Below are 11,961 nucleotides of genomic sequence, written 5' to 3'. Positions count from 1 at the left end.
CTAAATGGAAAATATCTAACTAAGGTTGATGTTGAGGTTTCTTAGGTTTATCAAGTCAATTGTTAGCCAATATACTTTTTAGAGCTCCAAATTACCAATTTTATGTGCCTTTTAAAACCGTTCTTGGGTTCATTTTTATAATTTTTCTAACATGTATATAACCACACATATAATTTAATTTTTAAAAGTGATAAAACTTAAGTGCTATTTGAAGAAAAATGATTTAATCATAATTTACCCAAACCTGATTATTCTCGTTTGGCCATTCATTCTTGCATAAAAATACTGTGATTTCAAGGTGGTATGTAACTAATACTATCTGGAGTTGCATGAATTTCATGGCCCCTTGAGGTTCTTCGGGACCTAAAATGGGCTCAACACTGGCTCTAAGGCTCTAGCCTGGGCCTCTATGCTCAACCAAAACACCACACAGCCTTGCGGCCAAGGAGCGTCCGAAGGCTACACATTAAACTAACTAAATAAGTGTTTGTAACATTTATAGTCCAATGGATCCCTTCACAATTCCTCACAGGGAGCCCCTACACACAGTGGTATTATAAACCACATAAAATAGACACGGGGAGCACCCCTCAACTAATTGGTGTGGCCCCTCTATATGGCTCTCCTACACCTCAAGGATTGGCTTCAAGATGCGATGTGAATACATATATAACACATACGGCACATAGTCCTCTCTTATAATCAATTTTTCCAAGATATAGAATATGATCCTCACTGCACACTCCCCAAAGAAATTGATCGCTAGCCCTAAGAGCTTGGGATACCTCACCCTCAGCATGGGTCAATGTTTATGAATACAAGTGCCATGCATCCAAGATGATGCCTGTAAGAGAGGAAGAGAGGGGGATTTAATAATGGGGAAATACTAGCTACACTGGGTAGTATATAAGGTGTTAGGGACTTGATTTGTATGGCGTGGGTCAATGTTTATGAATACAATTGCCATGCATCCAAGATGATGCCTATAAGAGAGGAAGAGAGGGGGATTTAATAATGGAGAAATACTAGCTACATTGGCTAGTATATAAGGTGTTAGGGACTTGATTTGTATATTCTCTAACAGCAAAACCACGCTATTCAAGGCCAAACCATTGGCGGGCAAGCTTTTTTTTCTCCACCAGTGAGACAAATACTTGCACCGTGAGTGCCTTGAATGCTTCCCATGAGTTTACTTTGCTGATTTTCTCTTTTAATGTACCTCCACCATGTATGTGCAAATCCTTCCAAGTGGATCGTTGCAAAATGGATCTTTTGGTCATCATTACGGGGTAGGATGTCAAAATAATCCTCAAGCTTGGAGAGCCACTCTTCAAGTTCAGCTGGGGATGACGATTGACCATTGAATTTTGAGAAGACAATCTTGTCTCTCAGCTCTCTTTCATGATTAGGTGGCTGTCCCACATATCCAAACTGAGGCTGATCCATGTGGCTACCCAAAAATGAACCATTGTTAGAGAAATTACTACCAAAAGATGGCTGAGCTCGCATAGATGGCATGGGCCCTTGTGATGATTGAAAATTTCCCCTCATTACATTGTTCATGGGCTCCTCCTATCTATGCGAAGGCTCTCCCTATTCAAAAGTGATGTTAGGAATGCCCATTCTCCCCAAAATGCCTTGAGAGCTTATATTTGCTGCATTCACTGGTTGGGTCGATCTATCCTCATGTTCCTTCCCTTTCATTTGGAATTCCATCCACTTAGTAATCTGGGCAGCAAGGGTGTCCATAGTGGTCTTCATTTGACCAATGCCTTCCATCAATTCTCCATATCTCTCAGCATGCCTTATCTCATGCGAACTAAGGGTATTAGTGAGTGCACTGAGGCTATCCATGCCATGAGAATAATATTCATCTTCCACCTCAGGGTTAGCTTCATCCCTCGGGGTGTGTGCATCCCTTATTTGTTGATGAAGGTCATCATTTGTCTTAGTTTTTCCCTTATTCCCTGCCATGGTTAGGTGTAGTCCCGTTAGACCACTTGTCATTGTTTTGCTCGTAACTTGAGCTAGGAAGCTCCGATTGACATACTTTTTTGTTCAAACCAGAGCCAAGGATGCCTCGTACTGAGCATAAGCATGCGCTCCCAGATTTTATACAAGAAATTTTGTAATAAGAAAAGTACTGCTGTACTGTGCAATCCAACAACCTGTCTACACCTGTAGGAGACATGTTTTGACCTGTAAGTATCTTGTGGAGTCCAAATAGAGTTCCAAAACTTATCCAGGTCCTTAGTAAGACCTGTGGGCACTCTGCAAGACCTGCACCTCAGTTCATGGGAGTAGGTTTACCCCTGTAAATGCAAACAAACTGCTTACAGCACCTTGTGAGGGTTAAGAAAGGGGTTACAATGGATTATCTTGTCAATGCATAACTGAAGGGTCATCCCACGTGGCATAATGCATCGCCCAGTCATCCAATTTCACTATTTGTAGCTTTATTCCAGAACTGAGCATGTCATAAGCATCTTTTAGCACAATTTTCCATGCATAGGCATCTCTCATACATACCAAGCATTACATTCACTGCCATTGACTGCATATGTATTCCCATGTCTGCAAATACATCCTCAATAAAATTTCCATAAATTTGCAGCCGGTAATACATCCATACATCAGTGCCAAGTCAATATCTCAGTTCTTCAAATGAGTACTTGCACCTGCAAGCAACTTTGGGCTCCGGATCACTGGGAGGTGGACAAAGTCCCCCCTTGGGCTAGGTTGTGTGCCCCTTCGGGGTCTTTGATGGCAAGGGGGGTCACCCCTCTTTTGTCTTGCCACCTCACCTGGCATCTTTTTCCTCACCCGGAGCATACATGGTAGACATTTATTATTTAAGCAATTGGCATGCTATGCAAGGTGGCTTGGAAGTAATTCTTTTCATGAGGTGCATGGAACTGAATTGGGAATAAGGAGAGGGCTTACCGAGCAGTGACTCACTGCTAACTCACCTCATTTACAATGGATTTCAGGGATTAATATTTGCTCAAGCAATCATCACAAGTCAAGAGGTTAGGGTGAGGCAATCAGTAAATAATAATGAGAATTTCCAGCATGGAATGGATCATCTTAAATGCAAGGAATCCTAAGAGAGGACTGAAATTAAATTGGCAGCATGTAAGCATTGAAATCTGGAAGAAAATGCATGATTGACTACTTGAATCTCTTCCAACAATAGGCTTCTTAGGCTCAGCAAGAGGATGAAATTAGAAGAGAGCTCAAGAGTCAATTACCTCTTAAATTGGTGAAGCCAGCTAAGAATCAGTGGCCAATGTCCCCATGATCGGTCTCCAATGCTCCCATTAGCTCCATGATGATAACTTCAGCCAAGAATTGAGTCCTCAAGCTTCTCACATTAACTAAACCTTATCTCAAAAGAAGCAACATAGACTTCCAAAAGGAATGATTCCACAAAACTTCTATGGATGCATATGGAGATTCAGTTTCACCACAGGTTTCTCCTTTACAAGGGAGCTTCCTACCTCCACCAACCTGACAAGGGAATCTAGGGCACCCTCTGAGACAGGAGCTGCTCACAATGATCTTTTGCCTCCCTGAGAATTCGCCCGTGAGAGGATGCAAGGGAATGATGAGAATAAATCCGAATATAGCAGGGATGACAGTGATGTTGAATTTTGCTCCTTTGTTGGCACTTTAGATAAAATAATTACCTTCTTGATAGGCAGTGAAGAAGTTCTTTGTGGCCGACAAGGATTGCCCCTCTTTTAGTTCCCTTTGATACCATGCTCAATGGGTGCTTCATAGAGTCGAGAATGAAGCGAATAGATTTTTCTCATAATAATGTATCTGCAGAAGCAATGCGAGTTGTGGATGAGTTTAATCAGACAAGATCCTTGTCCCCCTTTGAAGCCCGATGGACTTCTTGGAGTACTTGCTTTTGCAAACAGGTTCTATTGTGAGAATGTGAAGGACGCTTGTGATGGCATATTGGCAACATTTGTTCAAAGCATGTAGGACACATTCATGTTTGTAGAGTACGGGCTAGAAGAGGATGCCTGTGAATCTCCTGGCCTTTAAGAAGCTATGGTGTAGGGAGATCAGTTAGCACTACCGCCATCCACGAAAATTCATAATGTCTTCCATGTGAGCCAATTGAAGCCCTTCATTGGATCATCAGTGGATTATGTTGAGGAGTTACCACCGATAAATGAAGAAGGCATCATTCAATACATACCCGAGCAAATCATTGGACAAAGGGAAAAGAAGCTTCGCTCTCGATCCATCATGGAATACTTGATTAAATGGCAAGGTTTACCACTTGAGGAAGCTTCTTGGAGGCCATCTTCAGTTTTGGAAGAGTTCCCATTTCTATTAGAAGTAGATTTGACTGAAATCTAGCTAACTATGGCCCTGTTTTCTCTTAGAATGATTGCAGACAGCTCTTTGTTTCAAAGCAGATTTTACCCTGCACTATGGAAAACAACGGACACCATACATGGGCTAAAAGTACTCCTCGAGAGCTCCGTTTTGATATATGGCCCACCCCGATCGGAGTCTCCTACAGAAAGTTATGACAGATTTACTACAGCAGGGTCCTGTAGTAAACAACTTGTTGTCCACTGTCTGCAACTCACACTCACTCAAGATACTTGGGTCAAAATTCATTTTTATAATTTCCCAATAAGACCCATGTAACGTACATACCCCAATGACCCGACATACACAATAATACCTCTTCATTCATTTGTATACCCCTGTCATAATGCAGCAGAGTAGTACTCTGATTTGCTCCTACCCAGTTAGCATAAGTGCCCAAATTGTTTTTGAGGGCAAAAACCTTCGGGTGGGGATGGAATGTAAGAGAGGAAGAGAGGGGGATTTAATAATGGGGAAATACTAGCTACACTAGCTAGTATATAAGGTGTTAGGGACTTGATTTTTCATCACCAGATTTTAATACAAGTCTCCTTTCATCTTCAGCTCCTTCTCCAAGCTCTCATGGCTTCTTTCTCTCTCTTTCTGTCTTTCTCTCTCTTTTTCTAGTCTTTCTCTCTCCTCGTCACTCTCTTTCTCTCTCTTCCTGCAGTCTTTATCTCTCTTATGCACCCTCTCTCTCTCCTCTCCTTCTCTCTCCTATCTCCTTCATTACAATGCCACATGTTGAATGCAATGAAATTGTGAATGATGCATAGTGCTCAACCATTTTTATCATTTAAAACAACATCGTGATAGTATGAAACCGTTTCTTTTTATGCTTTCATTCTAAGCATAAATTGATGCCTTGCATAGGGTCAGCACAACCAAGCATGCTCGTGCTATTGAAGCCTTTAATTCTCAAAACACACATATCCTATATGCACATTAAATTAACATGATGCCGGAAAAGGACAGGCGTCCCCGTCAACTTCTCGCATAAGGAATCCACCTTGTGTACAAGCCCTGACAAATAAATATAGTTTTACGAAATTCACCATAAAACCTCATGGAATTCACTGTGGTCTCATGGAATCCACCGTGGAATATGCCTCCTGGCATCATTCTCTCCCTACCATTTGGAATTTTGCATTCAGTGGTAGGTTTAAAGAGCGTTTTGATGTATTTTTCTTTATAAAGAGTGATAAATACTCACTTTAACATAAGGATAAGGCTAAACCAAGGCTAAACCTTATGATTCAATCCTACCATACATCCACATATAGATATATTATTTTTTTCTATTATTTAAGAGCAAAAAACCTATTTTTCTTATTTTTTCCTTTTTTTCTATTTATTTATCAATAAATACTGGTATTTCTTGACTATTTGATGTGAGTTAATTAAACTTTCTAAGAAATATTTTCATCCCTCATTTCATCCCATGAGAACACCATCAACACGTCAAAACTCCCAAAATCCATGATTTACCCTAAAATCACAATTTTTGCGGGTTTTGTATCTTTATGGAAAAAATCAATAGACAAATTATTCTTTCTGATTTTCTTAATGTTTCTCATTAAGGAAAATCATTGACAATCAAGAGCGATCATTTTCAACCATTTGGAATCAAGATCTATCATAAAATGATGAAATTTATCACTTACTCATAAAATAGTGCTTTATCTCACATGTATATCGTATTTGGATGGCCAGTAATGCTCAGTAATAGCTATTAACACTCCTCCAAACATCGATCTATGCTCCATCAGGTCTCAGCATCATCTCCCAATCAAAATCTCTCAAATCAGCCCACCGCCTTTTCTCACAGATTGAACCATAGAAACATGCATCAAGAGGAGAAAGTGACGAGAGAGAAAGATTGAATTTGGAGATCTCCATTGGAAGCGAAAATTTTGAGAAATCCATGGCATTGATCAGTTTGGGTCCTTGTTTTCAGTCTCTCACCACCCCTCTCCCAAAAATCATCACCATGGAAAGGGGCATCGTTTCTAATCGCCTTTTTTTTAAAAGCATCCCCCTCCCCCCCATAATCATCAAAATTTAGGGGCACAAGGCCCCCCAAAGGCCCAAAGGCCCAAAGGCCATGCCCATTGACATCTAGCACTATTTGACCCCCAAAGTGCATGGCTTCCCGCATATTTCGTATCTTGCGACCAATTCAAGATCTAAAAAATCCTACACATCCGCTTGAGGCATTGAATGGCTGAGAAATCATCTTACTTCAATTCGACATCCGAAAAAATTATGAAAAATCTGCAACCACTGTGAAGGTCGAAATTTTGCATTCTCGTCTTCCATTGTCACTTAAAATTGTCGGATCCGCATCTTCCGCTTCCGTCGGGCTTTAAATTCCTCTTTAAATTTGTATCATTCTGTTCTTTTCTAGCATGTCTTGGATATTTAAATCCTTCTCTCAAGGTTGCTTTTCAACTTTGATATGCACCTCAACTTCATGATGGGCTTGTTGATAATGGGGGTATGAATGTTCTCTCTACTTCTCTTCAAGGCTATTGAACATAGTCGTCAAGATATGATATTGGGATGTAATAGACAATGTAAGCACTATCTACATCCCAATATCACGATGAAAAGGAGTGCTAATAGGGGTGATTTACCAGTTCCAAATGTGGTCACATGGAATGCCATGCTCGCCGGGTATGTAGAACATGGGCCTTGTGAAGAAGCATTGAGATGTTACAAAATGATGTAGGTGCAAAGTATACCTACAGATGCTATTACATTTGTCATGTATTCGAAAGCTTGTGGGACCTTGGGGGCATTAAGAGAGTAGGCTAGGAAATACATACTGAGATCAAGAACTCGGGCTTAGGAAATGATCCTCCAATAGGAAATTGTTGGTAGACATGAATGGGAGGTATGGTTCTATTGCAAAAGGTCACGTGTTTTCAACAGCATGCTAAAAGGAGATGCTATATCATGGACTAATCTAATGAAGGCATATTGTGAGAATCATGAGGATGACAAAGCTTTACAATGTTTTGAGGAGATGCAAGAGCAAGCTATGTTTGTGGATGATGTCATTTTTGTCCTTTTCTTGAAGTCTTGTGGCGTTCCACATGCCTAGATAAAGGATGACATGTGCATGTAGTTGCTGCCTCTATGTCTTCTGACTTTCTTTCCAACTGTCTAATGCGTAAGGCCAACAGCTCCTCTCGATTCAACTCCTCCTTCCAAGGTAACACACTCCATGTGACTGTCATCTCTTCTATCGGCATGATAGGTTTTTGACCATACATCAATTCTGCAGGCATATATCTTGTAACAGCACTATGAGTTGTTCTGTCAGCCCACAAAGCATAAGGGAGCAATCCTGGCCACTCTTTTATCTTCTCTCCACATGCTTTTGCCAATGCCTTCACAATACTTGGATGATCTCTTTCACTTTTTCCATTTCCTTCAGGGTTATAGGTTGAAGTTAAAGCAAGCTTGATCCCCAACCGTGCAAAGAAATCATGAGCTTCATCTGCATCCAACTCACCCCTATCTGCTCTAATTTTTCCTGCACAGCCATATCGACAAAAGATCTCTTCTAAGAGAAAAGTACATACGGCATTTGTCGTCTTAGTACGTAGAGCTTTCCCTTCCACTTGATTAGTCAAGTCTTCACGAGCAAGCACAAGATACCTCATTTGCCAAAGACTTGTAGGCATTGTGACCAAATCCACCACCCACTTAAAATGAAGAGACAATGGATATGTGGGTTGCAATCCATCCAGATGTCTCACAGTTGAATACATTTGACATGTTGTACATGTTTCCACAAAATGAGCAACATCCTTATATATACCCTGCCACCAATATCTTTCTTTGTTCTTTGTAAAAGTACCCCAAACACCTCTATGACCAGCCCACAAGCTTTCATGAAATTCTTGCATTACTTTTACTTGTGAAGCTTTGTCACCCAAAACTCGCCATGGTATACCCTGTTTCTTTTTAGCATGTTTCCATAAGTATCCATCTTTTAAGAAAAATCCATAGGCTTTCCTCTTGATCTTCTTAAACTCCTCATCTGACCATTCATCTCTCTTTGTCAATGTACTGAGATATTGACCAATTCTCAGCCACTCTCCTGCATATTTGTCTTCCAGAAACACTTCTACACAAGATGCAAAACACCTAAAGTGTCTTCTCTTTGTTATCCAAGCTTCTATTAATGTTGTAGCAACACCTTGCATTGCTAAATTCACTCTTGCAACATCATTTTCAGCCATAAGAAAGTCATCTTCTTCCTCCTCATCCATCATCCCATCTCCATTCTCATAGCATGCTCGCGATAGCATGTCTGCCACTGGGTTATCTCTTCTTGCAATATGTTGAAATTCAGGGTTCAAAAATTTGATGTATGCAATCCACCGGAGCATAGCAATATCTGGGGTAGCACAACTAGTAATCATACCCAATACCGGCAAACAATCAATCTCAATGACTACATGAGCACCCATAAAATACTCCTTATCACATTTAAGGGCTATCACAATTCCCCATAATTCTCTTTTTACCTGTGGATATCTTCTCTGTCGTTCAGTCAATACTTTTGCACCAAAGCGTATTGCATATCTTTGCCCTTCCTCATCATCTTGCCCAATTGCCCATCCAATTCCTGATTGGGCTTGTATCAACAGTAATAATGATAGGCTTTCCATGTGAATATTTAGCCTTTCTTAACGTAGGAGTAGATTTTAAGAGTTGCTTCAATTTCTTCATTGCTTTCTCATGCTTCCTTTTCCAATGAAATTTTTGACCTTTCCTTAGAAGCTGATAAATAACATCGGCTACATGTGCAAAGTGAGGAATCCATATAAAATAAAACACACATGCACCCAAGAATCTACGCACCTCTGATACATTCGTACATACATCTTGCATTTTATCAATCCCATCTATTTTTGCTGGTGATGGCCTTCGCCCATAAGGCCCACACATATGCCCAACAATCAAAACCTCTTCAATTCCAAAGACAGACTTTTGTCCAGAAAGAGTTAAATGCACCTCTTCTAGACGTGTCAAAATCCTCTCACAATCCACAATATGATCTGCAACAAACTGTCTACATCCGTGAGCATCCATCTCTTCATTCTTTTCATCCACTGCATACCCTTTGATTGGAAGATCATCCAAGAAGGGCATAGTCAATTGTGGTATAAAATCCCTGAGTACCCTATTCATAGCATTTGTCATGTGTGCCACTGAGTTTGTTGCACCCTATGGGAGAGTACACATCCGTACTAACCCCAAAGGAGTCTTCATGGTTGTGATATCCCTGCTTTCAATTGCAAGCTGAAACTGATCATAACTCAAGTAAAGATCACCCAAAGAATAGATCGCTCTACCTACAAAAGCCTCTACAAATTCATCAACCACAGGACCTGCACCCACATTTCTTATGGTCACTTTATTGATTGGTTGCATGTCTTGAATAAATCTCAAAGCCCCATTCTTTTTGGGCACAGTAAACCAACGATTTGAGTACGGGCTGAAGAAGGCTCCAAGATCTTCATGCGAATCTTTTCATTTAGCAAATCCATCAGCTTTGGCAAGTAAGCTTTAGGCACTGGAATAGGCCTCAAGTTCCATGGTACATGTGGCACAGTAAATATGACCATAGGAGAGACAACATTTGGATCTACACAACCCATTTCACTTGGTTGAAATGCAAATGCCTTTCCATGTCTAGCCAACATCTACATAAAACAGTCTCTCTCAGCAGGCAAAAGAAACCCTTTTGCACCAACTTTCAATTCCTGTAATGTTTCAGATGTAAACTGATGATCTATATCTTTAGGATCCCCTAAGCTTGGCTGCCTTGACACTTTTTCATACATACCCTCACTCTTTGGTAGAAGTGGCAAAGCAATTGGTTTCACCTTTTTGTCAACTGTCTTATACTTTGTCTCCACAAGTGCTTCAGCCCATTGTAATCCTTGCTGTGCTGAGCAAACAATGTTATAACATCATACATATCCAAAGAACATACTAACAACACTCTAATTTTAGCCTCATTTTCTACATGTATAGTTGTTGAAATTTCAGCCATAGTGTCAGTAATATTCAGCCCATAAAAGATGCCTGAAATGCCATCATTTTCAGCTAACAGCCCCAATGCTCTTAGTTTCTTAATAGCCCGTTTCATAGATATGCGTTCAGCCCTACACATAGCTTCCATAGGCTTAAACCAACATGAACTGTTTGCTGTAAACTGAGAATTACCAATAGTAAATACATGCTTCATTTCATCAAAAAGCGAGTACACCCTCTGAACAGCACTACTATAGCCCTGCATTACAGCAGTGCTTAATGAAAATCTAGGTCTTTGAATTCCCTTGCATTTGAAACCAAAGGAGACTCTCGAAGTGTATCATGATTTTTAGGATGATTAACACAAACAGTAAGAAATTGGACTGCTTTTCTCCCATCCTTGCTTCTGACTCTTGCATAAGTAGAACCATCATCAAGCACATTTGTTTCCATACGCACACCTGTAATATAGGGATGTCCCAAAATCACTACATATGAGGAATTATCTTGCACAAAGAAGTGTTGCTCTTCCTGTACATCACCAATCGTCACTTTTACATTAGGACATGCAACATAGAGCTCCCCTGAAGAATTATTTGTAGCCCTCATACGCCAACCATGATGAGTCTCCACAAGCCATGCACCATTTTCATACAATCCCCGCTCAATGACATTTATCTCAGACCCATGGTCAAGAAAAGCAACCAATGTCGGAGGGGTTTTTGTCGAAAAGTCGAATCCACCGGGGATCAGAAGTAGAAGGAAGTAGAGATAGGAGATGGAAGAGAAGATAGAGAATATCCAAGTGGTAAACACTACAAAAACAAATCACAATGAATTGAATCAATATGTATTGAAAGAACCTGAAACCTTTGCACTACTCAGAAGCAATCTCTAGGCATTAGTTCTCCTAGAGCTCCTTCGTTACTGCTTGGAACCTAAATCTGATGGCTCCATTGGCTCCGAAAGGGGGGTAAAACCTCACCTGGATCTCCCATATCACTCTTTCTTCTTTCTTCCGTTCAATCTGCAGTTTTCAGCCTGTTTACAACGATCGTGACGCGCGCGATTTCGTCAATCTGTTTTTTTAATGAAAAATCTCCTAATTGGTTGAAAAAGCAACTAGATTTTTGCATGCCATCCTAATCTAGAAGCTTTTTCTAACTTTTTCAGATTTTTACAATAAATAATATAAAAAAAGGCTAAAATTATCCAAAAATCTAATATTTTCAAATAATCCATGCAACTCACACTAGTACTAATGGCTCAGATCACATTGACTCTCTAGATCAATAAAAAAGTCGAATGATGATGCATTCCATACTTTTTCACACTGTGTCCTCATAACATCACGACAACGCGCGCGTAACACTAGTTTATAGTAAAGAAAAGCAAAGAAAAGTTAAATCTTCTCAAGAGATGGGGGAATGACACTTTGCTCCATAATTAGAATACAATGAAGAGACTTACACTAACTCTTAGGCATACTACTTGTATAGTGTGTTTATG

This window comes from Lygodium microphyllum, chromosome 5 (assembly GCF_053477565.2).
Source record: "Lygodium microphyllum isolate KBCC chromosome 5, Lygodium_microphyllum_v1.1.10, whole genome shotgun sequence".
In the NCBI taxonomy this organism is placed as follows: domain Eukaryota; kingdom Viridiplantae; phylum Streptophyta; class Polypodiopsida; order Schizaeales; family Lygodiaceae; genus Lygodium; species Lygodium microphyllum.
Note: the sequence above shows the minus strand (reverse complement) of the source record.